Source organism: Bubalus bubalis, chromosome 22 (assembly GCF_019923935.1).
Source record: "Bubalus bubalis isolate 160015118507 breed Murrah chromosome 22, NDDB_SH_1, whole genome shotgun sequence".
Lineage (NCBI taxonomy): Eukaryota > Metazoa > Chordata > Mammalia > Artiodactyla > Bovidae > Bubalus > Bubalus bubalis.
Genome location: NC_059178.1, coordinates 47968510 through 47981879, shown reverse-complemented (window position 1 = coordinate 47981879; position 13370 = coordinate 47968510). Strand labels below are relative to the sequence as shown.

The window sequence follows — 13370 nt, the reverse complement described above, 5'->3', positions numbered from 1 at the left end:
ATGTTCAACAAAAGGGGACTGTCCACATAAATCCAGAGTTATTTCTGAAATGGAAAACTCCATTGTCTTTAAAATAAATTTTCCAAAAAATTTTGGTCTCATAAGAAATGGTCAGGATACAGTGTTAGATGAAAAAAAAAAGAAGGATTTAAATCTATAGGTACTGAGTTAATCCAATTATACAAAGAAGTAGACCTATACACAAAAAGACTAGAAAAGAATGCTCCAAAATATTAAAAGCAGTTAAAGATACATTTAATTTCTTCTTTAAACTTTTCTATACTTTTATGATTTCCATAATAAGCATGTATTATCTTTCTAATAAAATTAATGAACTTTTTAAAAGTTAAAGATTTTAAAATCAAATTTTGAGACAAGTTCAGCATTTGATTAGTAACTAAGTATCTTTAAAATACTGAAATATGTACTTCACAACTAGCTAGAGAGTGTTGTTTTTGTGTTAATTTGTCTGTTTGTTTTAGTATACTGTCTTTTTTGAGTTAGACTGAAAATAAAGAATGAATATATTAAAATACATGAAAGTGGATGATAGTGGGATGAAACTTCTCTTCCCAGTTATGTGATAATAACTTAAATTTTAGAGTCTATGATATTCATGCATGCATGCATTCATTCATTCCTCTAAAATGTTTTTGCCTAAGAAGGTTGCTGGTTGGGCTGGCTCATGCCTGTGAATCTGGAGTGTCTGAGTTGTCTGAGTTAAAGTATCATACCCCAAACTTTTGATTCTCACTTAAATAGGGGTTAACTAAAAGACCGTCAACATAACAAAACAAACAAAGCCTAAGGAGTCTCTGAAAGGTGGAAAGAAATAGATGGACTGCCTAGGGACCTCAGGACTTGAGCAACCACAGGACAACTAGTTCCCTGGGTTTCTTTATTGCCTTCTGTATATCCCTGGATTAGATCTGGCTGGCAGAAACTTCCAACCTTGAAACCTCCAACAGGTGCAGACAAAAATATCTGCAAGGAAAGCTTGTTTCTCCTAGCCAAAGAATCAGGAAAAGGGTGGCCTCTATCATGATTTCAGCAGGACTGAATGGGGAACTGATCTTCCTTGCCTCCCTCCCAGAGAACAGGGCATCGGCAGCAGAATCCTTATGCACCTGAGCTTCCACCCCCAGGAGGCAGCAACAAGACTTAAAAGACATGGTGTGTGGCAGGTGGGTGTGGGGAATTGGGAAGATGGATGTGGTTCATTGTCACTATGCTTTACTCCTCTCCAGCCCAACCCAAGTTAGTGGGGCTGAGTTGGGAGCTGAACCTCTATACCCACCTGGCTGCAATGAGACTGAATGCAGCAGTGCAAAACAGGGCTAGCTTGTATTAGCCTCCCTTCTCCTCTCCCGCTTCCACATCCCTCGCCCTTCATTTTCTGATCTACAAAGCCTGGTGAGGAGCCAGCCTCTACCACCACTTGGCATCTGACAAGACAGAGTGAGTTGATAATTTACAGGGGTGGTTGGAAATTTACTTTCTCCTCTCGCCTCTTCTGGTGTCAGCAGGAGGTCTAGATTGAAGCTGGGTTTATACTTCTACTGGAGGCAATGCTATGGTGCTAATGTTATCTCACTTTCCAGGATAGGTATCAGCCTGGCAAAATTGGAGATGAGATTCCACTCCATATAACTGCAAAGAGGCAATAGGAATCAGGGTTCACTTTTGCAGGAGTGGTGTAGGGGATGGGGAGATGGGAGATGATGCCTAGGAAAAAGAACATACACACCCACCTGGCCCCCTCGTTACACTTCAACAGGCAGACTACCTGCTTAAAAAAAATTAAGTAAGATCCAGAGTCTATAATATTTCAAATTACCATGACGCATTTGAAAATCACCTGTCACACCAAGAACCAGGAAATTATAACCTGAATGAGGAAAGGCAACACTCGTTAACTCTGAGATGAATGATATATTGAAATTATCTAACAAATATTTTAAGGAAGCCATCATCAAATGATTCAACAAATGGTGATGAATTCTCTTAAAACAAATGAAAAAATAAAAAAATCTCAGTGAAGAAATAGAAGTTATTAACCTAATGGAAATTAATACAACTGGAAAATGCAGTAACTTGAAGTGAAAAACTTATATGTGGAGATGACAGAGAAGAAAGTCAGTGACCATTGAGATAGATCAACAGAATTTACCTAATCTGAACAACAAAGAGAAAATGGACTAAAAAAAATGAATAGAATCTCAGGAATGTAAGCTAATGTTTATATCTTTAAAGTCCCTGAAAGAGAAGAAAGAATATAACTAAAAACTTAATTAAAGAAATAGATGAAATTTTCCCGAATAGGGTGAAAGACATAAACCTGCAGATTAAAGACCTGAGTGATTAGCAAATACAGAAAATCCAAAGACTCACGCACCTTCCTATTACAATCATTAAATGAAAAGGGTAAACAAAACTGGACTAGAAAGAAAGGGCATGCAATATTGCTGAGAGATCCCTTGGTCCTTTTTACAAAAAAAATAAATAAGTACTTCCTAGGGCAGGTGGAAATCCACTTGGAACTTTATTAAGGTCTCCCACTATTCATTTGCATGCTTTTAAAATCTTTGTTTTCATGCATTTATTTTTTTAAATTTTATTTATTTTTAATTGAAGGATAATTGCCTTACAATATTGGTTTGATTTCTGCCATACATCAACATGAATCAGCCATAGGTGTACATATGTCCCCTCCCTCTTGACCCTCCTTCCCACTTCCCACCATTTCCCATACTTCTAGGTTGTTACAGAGTCCCAGATTGCGTTGCCTGTTAAATTTCCATTGGTTATCTATTTTATATATGTTAGTGTATGTGATTCCATGCTACTCTATCCATTCATCTTACCCTCTCCTTCCTCTCCCCAACCCTTGTCCATAAGTCTGTTCTCTATTTCTGCATCTCCACTGAGGCCCCGAAAATCAGTCCCATCTTTCTAGATTACATATATATATATATATATATATATCAGATCAGTCGCTCAGTCGTGTCCAACTCTTTGCGACCCCATGAATAGCAGTACGCCAGGCTCCCTGTCCATATGTTAATATATTTGTTTTTCTCTTTCTGAGTTATTTCACTCTGTATAATAGGCTCTAGGTTTATCCACTTCATTAGAACTGACTCAAATTCATTCCTTTTTATGGCTGAATAGTATTTCATTGCATATATGTACCACAGCTTCTTTATCCATTCATCTGTTGATGGACATCTAGGTTGCTTCCATGTCCTAGCTACTGTAAATAGTGTTGAAATAAATATTGGGGTAAATGTGCATTTTTCAGTTTTAGCTTCCTCAGGGTATATGCCTAGAAGTAGTATTGCTGGGTCATATGGTGGTTTTATTCCTAGTTTTTTAAGGAATCTCCCTATTGTCTTCCATAGCAGCTGCATCAATTTACATTCTCACCAACAGTGCAAGAGGTGTCCCTTTTCTCCACACTCTCTTCAGTGCTTGTTTGTGGATTTTTTGATGATGGTCATGACCTGTGTGAGGTTATATCTCATCATAGTTTTGATTTGAGTTTCTCTAATAATGAGTGATGTTGAATGACTTTTTGTGTGTTTATTAGCCATCTGCATGTCTTGTCTGGAGAAATGTCTGTTTAGGTCTTTTCCCCACTTTTTGACTAGATTGTTTGTTTTTCTGGTATTGAGTTGTATGAGCTGCTTGTATATTTTGAAAATTAATCTGTCATCAGTTGTTTCATTTGCTATTATTTTATCCCATTCTGTGGGTAGTCTTTTCAGTTTGTTTATAGTTTCCTTTGCTGTGCAAAAGGTTTAAGTTTGATTAGGTCCCAGTTGTTTGTGTTTTTAATTTCCATTATTCTAGGACGTGGGTCATAGAGGATCTTGCTATGATTTATGTCATACAGTGTTCAGCCTATATTTTCTTCTAAGAGTTTTTATTGTTCCTGGTCTTATATTTAGGTTTTTAATACATTTTGAATTTATTGGGTATGTTGTTAAGCAGCGTTCTAATTTCATTCTTTTGTCCAGTTCTCCCAGTACCACTTATTGACGAGATTATCTTTTGCCCATCATATATTCTTGCCTCTTTTGTTAAATAAACATGGGTGTGTATAGGTGCATGGGTTTATCTCTGGCCTTTCCATCTTGTTCCTTTGGTCTAGATTTCTGTTTTTGTGCAAGTGCCATAGTGTCTTGATGACTGTAGCTTTGTAGTATACTCTGAAATCAGGTAAGTTTAGTCCTCCAGCTCCATTCTTCTTTCTCAAGATTGCTTTGGTTATTCAGGGTCTTTCATATTTCTACATGAATTATGAGTTTTTTTGTTCTATTTCTGTGAAATATGCCATTGGTAATTTGATAGGAATTGCATTGCATCTGTCAATTGTATTTAGTAATATGTTCATTTTCATGATATTGATTTTTCAAACCCAGGAGCATGGAATATATCTACATCAGTTTAGTTTTATTAAACTTTACTATTGTTTCCTTCATTTTTTTCATTTATTTCCGCTCTGATCTTTATGATTTCTTTCCTTCTAGTAACTTTGGTGTTTATTTGTTCTTCTTTTTCCAGCTGTTTTAGGTGTAGAGTTAGGTTGTCTATTCAATGTTTTTCTGGTTTCTTGAGGTAGGATTGTGTTGCTATAAAATTCCTTCTTAGAACTGCTTTTTCTGAATCCCACAGGCTTTGAGTCTTTGTGTTTTTGTTGTCATTTGTTTCTAGGAATTTTTGAATTTCCCTTCTTATTTCTTTAGTAACCTATTTATTACTTGGAAATGTATTGTTTAATCTCCATGTGTTTGTGTTTTTTACAGTTTTTCCCCCTGTAATTGATATCTAGTCGCATAGGCTTGTTGTAAGAAAAGATGCTTGATACAACTGCAATTTTCTTAAATTTGCTGAGGCTTGATTTTATGACCTAAGATCTGGTCTATCCTGGGGAATGTTCCATGTGCACTTGAGAAGAAAGTATATCCTTCTGCATTTGGGTGGAAAGTTCTAAAGATATCAGTTTTTGATCCATTCAGTCTAATGTTTCATTTAAGGTTTGTGTTTCTTTATTAATTATCTGTCTGGATAATTAATTGGTGTAAGTAGGGTGTTAAAGTTCCCTACTATTATTGTGTTACCATAAATTTCCTCTTTTTTGTCTGTTAATGTTTGCCTTATGTATTGAGGTACTCCTATGTTGGATGCATTAATATTTACAATTCTTATGTCTTCTTGGATTGATTCCTTGATCATTATATAGTGTCTTTCTTCATCTCTTGTAATAATCTTTATTTTAAACTCTATTTTATCTGAAATGAGAATTGCCACTCCAACTTTGTTTTGATTTCCATTTGCAGGGAATATCTTTTTCCATCTTCTTACTTTCAGTCTATATGTGTCTCTAGGTCTAAAGTGGACCTCTTGTAGACAGCATATATATGAGTCTTGTATCCATTCAGCTAGTCTGTTTCTTTTGGTTGGAGTATTTAATCCATTTACATTTAAAGTAATTACATATATATGTTCTATAGTATTTTTCTTAATTGTTTTGGATTTGTTTTTATAGGTCTTTTCCTTCTCTCTATAGGTGTTTCCTGCCTGTATAAGTCCGTTTAACATTTATTGTAAAGCTGGTTTGGTGGTGCTGAATTCTTTCAGCTTTTGCTCTTCTGTAAAGCTTTTGATTTCTCCATCAGTTTTGAATGTGATCCTTGTGTTATAGAGTAATCTTGATTGTAGATTTTTTCTTTCAGTACTATAATTATATTCTGCCATTCCCTTCAGTTTCTGCTGAGTGAATAATTAGCTGTTGTTGTTGTTGTTCAGTTGCTCAGTCATGTCCCACTCTTTGTGACCCCATGAACTGCAGCATGCCAGGCTTCCCTGTCCTTCACTATCTCCCTGAGTTTGCTCAAATTCAAGTCCATTGAATCCATGATGCCATACATCCCTCTCATCCTCAGTCACCTCCTTGTCCTCCTGCTTCCAATGTTTCCGGCATCAGGGTCTTTCCCAAGGAGTCTGCTCTTTGCATCAGGTGGTCAAAGTATTGAAGCTTCAGATTCAGCATTAATCTTTTCAGTGAATATTCAGGGTTGATTTCCTTTAGGATGGACTGGTTTGATCTCCTTGCTATCCAAGGGACTCTCAAAAGTCTTCTCCAGCACCATGACTCAAAAGCATCAACTTTTCTGCACTCTGCCTTCATAATAGTCCAACTCTCACGACCATACATGACTACTAGAAAAACCACAGCTTTGACTACACAAATCAGCTATTAATCATATGGGTTTTCCCTTGAATGTTACTTGTATACTTGTCCCTTTCTGCTTTTAATATTCTTTCTTTGTGTTTAACCTTTGTTAGCTTGATTAATATTTGTCTCAACATATTTCTCCTTAGATTTATCCTGTATGGGACTCTCTGTGCTTCTTGGACTTGATTGACTATTTCCTTCCCATGTTTGGGAAGTTTTCAACTATACTCTCTTCAAAAGTCTTCTCAGACCCTTTCTTTTTCTCTTCTTCCTCTGCGAACCCTATAATTCAAATGTTGGTGCCTTTAATATTTTCCAGAGGTCTCTGAAAGTGAAAGTGAAGTTGCTCAGTCATGTCCGACTCTTTGCAACCCAGTGGACTGTACCCTGCCAGGCTCCTCCGTCCATGGGATTTTCCAGGCAAGAATACTGGAATGGGTTGCCATTTCTTTCTCCAGGGGATCTTCCCAACCTAGGGATTGAATCCAGGTCCCCTGCATTGCAGACAGGCTCTTTACCATCTGAGCCACCAGGGAATCCCGAGAGATTTCTGAGGTTATCCTCAATTCATTTCATTCTTTTTCCATTATTACGCTGTTCAGAAGTTATTTCCACCATCATATCTTCCAGCTCACTTATCAATTCTTCTACCTCAGTTATTTTCCTTTGGTTCCTTCTAGAGTATTTTTAATTTCAGTAATTGTGTTATTCATCTATGTTTGTTTAGTCTTTGTTTCTCTAGGTCTTTGTTAATTGTGTTAATTGATTCTTGCATTTTCTCCATTCTATTTTTAAGTCTTTGGGAAATCTTTATTATCATTACTCTGAAATCTTTTTTTCAGATAGTTTGCCTATTTCCTGATTGCTTTTGTGTGTGTGTGTGTGTGTGAATTTGTACTGTGTTCCTTCATTTGCTCTCTATTTCTCTGCCTTTTCAATTTTTTTTTCTCTAGCTTACTCCATTGGCGGTCTCCTTTTCCTGGGCTTAGGGCTGTATTCCTTCTTCCTTTTGGTTTCTGTCCTTGGTGGGTAAGCTTGGTCCAGTGGTCTGTGTTGTCTTTGTGTTGGGGGTGACTTGTGCCTGCATTCTAGAAGGAGGAGGTATTTTTTTTTCCCCTCTGATGGGTCAGGCTGTTTGAGGTGGTATATTTGGGGCTGTCTCTGGGAATCCTGTCTGCTGATTGGTTTTGTGTTTTGTTTTGCTTGTTGTTTGGGTGAGGTATCCTGCATTGGGTTCCATCCAGTGTTCTGGTCGATGGAGCTGATTTTGTCCCTCTGAAGGGCCATCCTGTGTCAAGTAGTAGGTTTATATGGGAATAATAGACCATCTTACCTGTCTCCTGATAAACCTATATGCCAGTCAAGAAACAACAGTTAGAACCTTGTAGGGAACAACTGACAGGTTCAGGACTGATAAAGGAGTATAGGAGTATGACAAGGCTATTTCTTGTCACTCTGTTTATTTAACTTATATGTACAGCACATCATGCAAAATGCCAGAGTGGATGAGTTACAAGCTGGAATCAAGATTTCAGGGAGAAATATCAACAACCTCAGATATGTGGATGACACCATTCTAATGGCAGAAAGTGAAGAGGAACTAAAGAACCTCTTGAAGAGGGTGAATGAGGAGAGTCAAAAGGCTGGCTTAAAGCTCAATATTGAAAAAAAAAAAGTGAAAAACAAGATCATGGCATCTGATTCCATTATCTCATGGCAAATAGAAGGGGAAAAAGTAGAAGCAGTGACAGATTTCCTCTTCTTGAGCTCTAAAATCACTGCAGATGATGACTGCAACCATGAAATTAGAAGACAATTGCTTCTTGGCAGGAAAGCTATGACAAACCTAGACAGTGTGTTAAAAAACAAAGACGTCACTTTGCCAACAAAGGTCCATATAGTCAAGGCTAAAGTCTTTCCAACTTGTGGCTCAGCTGGTAAAGAATCTGCCTGCAATGCAGGAGACCTGGGTTCGATCCCTGGATTGGGAAGATCCCCTGGAGAAGAGAAAGGCTACCCATTCCAGTATTCTGGCCTGGAGAATTCCATGGACTGTATGGTCCATGGGGTGCCAAAAGGGGGCTTCCCTCATAGCTTAGTTGGTAAAGAATCTGCCTGCAGTACAGGAGACCTGGGCTCGACTCCTGGGTTGGGAAGATCCCCTGGAGAAGGAAATGGCAACCCACTCCAGTATTCTTGCCTGGAGAATCCTATGGACAGAGGAGCTTGGCAGGCTATAGTCCATGGAGTTGTAAGAGTCTGACACAACTTAGTGTCTAAAGCAAGCAAGCAAAGTCTTTCCAGTAGTCATGTATGGTTGTGAGAGCTACACCATAAAGAAGACTGAATGCTGAAGAATTGATGCTTTTGAACTGTATTGATAGAGAAGACTCTTGAGAGCTCCTTGGACAGCAAGGAGATCAAACCAGTTAACCCTAAATGACATCAACCCTGAAAATTCATTGGAAGGACTGGTGCTGAGGTTGAAGCTCCAATATTTTGGCCACCTGATGAGAAAAGCCAATTCATTGGAAAAAACCCTGGTGCTGGGAAGATTGAAGGGCAGAAGGAGAAGAGGGAAACAGAGGATGAGATGGCTGGATGGCATAATCAATGCAGTGGACATGAATTTGGGAAAACTCTGGGAGATGGTATGGGACAGGGAAGCCTAATGTGCTGCAGTCAATGGGGTAATGAAGATTTGAACATGACTTTGTGACTAAACAACAACAACATGGGTTCAGTATGGCTTTGGGTAGCCTGTCTGCTAGTGTGCAATGCTGTGTTTCTGTTTTTGTTGAAGGATTGATGTGGGATATCTGGATACTGGTACTTGCTGGCCTTTGGGTGGGCTTGGTTTTGGTGTTAAGATGGAGGCCTTTTGAGGCTCTCATCTATTAATGATCCCTGTGGTGGAGAGTTCTCTGGTGGTTCAAAGTCTTGGGCTTGAGTCTCCCACCTCAGAGGTTCAGGCTCAAGGTTGATTGAGGCTCCAAATCCTCAAAAGACACCCAGCATGAAAGACAAGGTCCCAGTACTCTTGGTGAAGGCAACACTCAGCAGCCCAGAAAACCCAGTCAGGTTTACACCAAAGTCCTCTAATTTTTCTAGGAAGATCTCTGGACCTGTTTTGGGCAGCATGTGGTCACCTCAGTCTCAGATCGGCTTTATTCCAACTTGTGAAGTGAAGTGAAGTGAAATCGCTCAGTCGTGTCCTACTCTTTGCGACCCCATGGACTGTAGCCCATCAGGCTCCTCCGTCCATGGGATTCTCCAGGCAAGAGTACTGGAGTGGGTTGCCATTTCCTTCTCCAGGGGATCTTCCCAACTTGTAGTTGCCCCTAATGTTCACAGTTGCACTTAGAATCCACAGTCTATTACTCACCTGGACATGGTGGGTGAGCAAGTCTGAGACTCATTAGGGCTCACCTGCTCTCTTGGGCTGGGGAGAGGGGAGGATATGGCAGCCACATATGGGTTGTACTTGGAGTGCCTGTGTTAATAGTTGTTACAATCTGAGAAGAGTTGTGGGTTCTCCCAAAAGAAAAAGCCCCATTTCATGGATCCCTAGAAAGAGTTCAGTTGTTTAAGCTCCTAGCAGGTTGTGAGCAGTAACCTGTGCCTGCTCACAGTCTAGTGATAGCTGCAACCTCTGGGACTGAGACTGCATTGGTGGTGTTTTATCTGCTGCCTTCAGCACCTCTCCTGGCTTTGGCTGTGATAGGCATGTCCATTTATTCAGCCATGTCAAAGAGGTCTCTGAGCACATCCTCATGGCCACCAGCCTGCTACCTCTCCCTGGGATCTTAGCAGGAGCTTCCACCTCTGGTCCCAATCTCTATAGCAGGCAGGCCAGATCTTGCTAGCCACTTCTCTTGGCTCCCTTCCATCACCCTCTTCTCAGGTGGATGTTTGTGTGCCTCTTCGTGGTTCCCTAACCCCTCTTTCTGGGCCAGGCTAAGGCTTGCTAGCTGCTTCTCTAGGCTCCTTCCCCAACCCTCTTGTCCAGGCTGTGGCTTGCAAGCTGCCTATGGGCTGAGAAGTGCTGTTTGAGAACTTTCTCTGTATTTTGTCTTCTAAGCCCTGCTCTGTTGCATGGCACTCTGAGGTTCTGCAACTCCCTGTTGGTCTGGCCTTGGAGAGGGTTTCTGAGTGCATGGAAATTTTTATTCCTTCATGACTCCCTCTTTCCCTTGGAGCACCCATCCTGAAGTCCTCTGGTTTTTTTTTTTTTTTTTTTTTTAATATCTTTATCTTTGTCCTACCTCATTCAAAGGAGATTAGCTTGCCTTTTTGGAGGCCTAGGGTCTTCTGCTATAATATAGAAGTTGCTCTATAGGAGTTGTTCTGTATCTTGATGAGTTCTTTTATGTATTTGTGGGGAGGCAGGCAATCTCCCTGTCTTACTCCCCCACCATCTTCCTATGCTTCCCCTTCATTTCTTTCTTTTGGATGTTTATTTTATAAGAAAACATTTTGTGTTTTCTTAGTCTAATTAATATTTATTGATCATCTAATATATTCTGTTTTAAGCAGTATAAAATGTTCAGGTAATACAAAGGCAAAAAGGGCAAATTATCTTCCCTTGAGGTTTCAGAGTTCAATGGGGGACACTAACATTGTGTGATAAGAGATGTCAGTAGAAGTTGTGCCAGATCAAATCATGGCTTATACTACTGTAGGTTTGGGAGAACATATGTTTATTTGAAAACATAAGTTTTAACCCTATCATCAAGTGATGGTAGAAAAGAAAACTTATATCATGCATGCCTTTCTATCTTTCTATTTGCTGATAAGTAGTGTCAGATATGGAGAAGGCAATGGCACCCCATTCCAGTACTCTCTCACTTTCATGATTTGGAGAAGGAAATAGCAACCCACTCCAGTGTTCTTGCCTGGAGAATCCCAGGGACAGGGGAGCCTGGTGGGCTGCCATCTATGAGGTCGCACAGAGTCGGACACAACTGAAGTGACTTAGCAGCAGCAGCAGCAGTGTCAGATACTGGAACTTCCCAGGTAGCCCAGCTGGTAAAGAATCTGCCTGCAATGTAGGAGACCCTGGTTTGATTCCTGGGTAAGGAAGTTCCCCTGGAGAAGGGATAGGCTACCCACTCCAGTATTCTTGTGCTTCCGTAGTGTCTCAGATGGTAAAGAATCCACGTGCAATGTGGGAGACCTGGGTTCAAATCCTGGGTTGGGAAGATCCCCTGGAGATCTTCCCAACTGTATGGAAATATGGAAACCCACTGCAGTCATCTTGTCTGGAGAATTCCCATGGACAGAGGAGCCTGGCAGGCTATAGTCTATGCAGTCACAAAGAGTTGGACACAACTGAGTGACTAAGCACAAGCACAGTGTCAGACTACCTTGGAACAGGAAAATTATACACCTCAGTAACTAATTAAGGCTTGGGTTTTTGAAAAGATCAACTTCCTGTAAGTAGCTTTGTGTAGGGCTGCTGGCATTCAGAAACCCTAGAACAGTTATACTCAAGTTCAGACTCTGATGTTCTCTGTTAGGCTACATCCTTATCCTCCACAATACAGAACACCACAGGAAGGGAATACGGTAAGAGTCTAAGATTCTTCTCTGAGAGTCCAGTGTTATGATGGGGTTATTGCTACTCAGCCAATCACAGTGGTCCACAGGATGGTATAGGAAATGGGAAGACCATACATATACCAACTCTCTGCATTTGGTTTCAGCCTGAACCAAATGATGCTTTCTGGTGTTGCTCAAAACCCTCTTTGTTAAATATTTTTTTAAAAAATCAATATCTTTTTGAGGAAACAATGATTCTTCCTGCCTAGTTCTGTTCTTCAAAGACTAAGAGAGGTGGAATTATGATTTCAGAGTAGGTCTTATAACTATCAGGCTAAGGCCCTCTCCACCTTATCAAACTATCATTTCTTTTCAGGATTGAATCAAAAGAAGATAAAAATTTCCAATGAAAAAATATATGAGAAAATATATTATTCATAGCTTGAAAAGTTAAACATAAAATATTTAATGTTTAAGGATAAAGAAAATTTCCATTATCAACCAGGTAGAAAGCATTAATGTTTCATTACTAATGTTATGAGGTCTGTGTGTGTTTATCTTTAAAATTTGAGGAACTGACTTGATTTGCTCCATTAAAAAATATACCTTTAACCAAATAAGAAATTGTCCACTCAGTATTGTGCTAGAATTCAAGTATTCAAGTATTGGAATATCAAATGAGAAATAATCATGATTATTGACACAATTTAACTGAATTTTACTTCATATTTAGTTTTGTTGTGAAATAAACAGCTAATTTTGCTTGGACACATGTTCACATGTATGTTTCTTGATCTATTCTGTTTATCTTGACCTACTTTGCTCATTAATGCCAATGTAAAATTTTCTAAAATAGTTTTTATCATATTATTTGCCTTTTCATTGTTGTATAAGCTATCATATATTAATTTATCTTTCTGTAGTGAGCAAATACTGGAGGCTAGTCTGGCCCACAAAGCTGTCTCCTTTGTGGGAAACTCTTGATTTACAGGGTGAGTTTCAAGCACCCTGGTAAGTATGATATAATCATCCCTTTTGGCCTACAACTGATTGAGTTGGTGGGGGATCTGACTTTAACAGTACCCAAATGTCATCTTTCTTGGGATATGATATTGGAATCTAGACATTATCAGTCTGTGTCTAGAACTATAACACATAAATAGAAGCTAATAAAGCTCATTTGCAGAGTGTGAGAGAGAGAAGGATGAAAAACACATACCAAAAAATGTAGCAGTGGAATTTTCAGAAAAGGTACTTCTGCCAGCTTTCCCAGATTTGATTCTCAACCTTCTCTGAGCCTTGGTGGCATTCTTCAATTTTGGTTCCTTTAAACTCTTCCATATCATTTAAATAATTTCCTCTATTTGGATTAAACTAGCTCAAATCAATTTGTTACTTGCAGTTAAAGTATCTTATGTAGTACACTGGATTTCAGACTCTGGCCCTATACCATATGGCTAATGATATTTTCCAATATTTTCTTTGTACTCGTCATTCTTCCTCTTTGTTCACGTGGACCTGACATCTCTCCTTTTGCCCACATTGATATTCTAGCTTCAAATGCTTTCTTTCTTTCCAAACAACAACC

The 13370-nt window shown here is 39.2% G+C and overlaps 1 long non-coding RNA gene across 1 annotated transcript in view; it reads left to right on the top strand.

Annotated features, from left to right (window-relative positions):
• The first annotated feature begins 1178 nt into the window (after positions 1–1178).
• Positions 1179–13370, top strand: part of LOC123331184 — a 28421-nt gene continuing 16229 nt past the window's right edge. The window contains exon 1 of the long non-coding RNA XR_006547704.1: positions 1179–1458. This is a non-coding gene — a long non-coding RNA (uncharacterized LOC123331184). The remainder of the gene's footprint in view (positions 1459–13370) is intronic.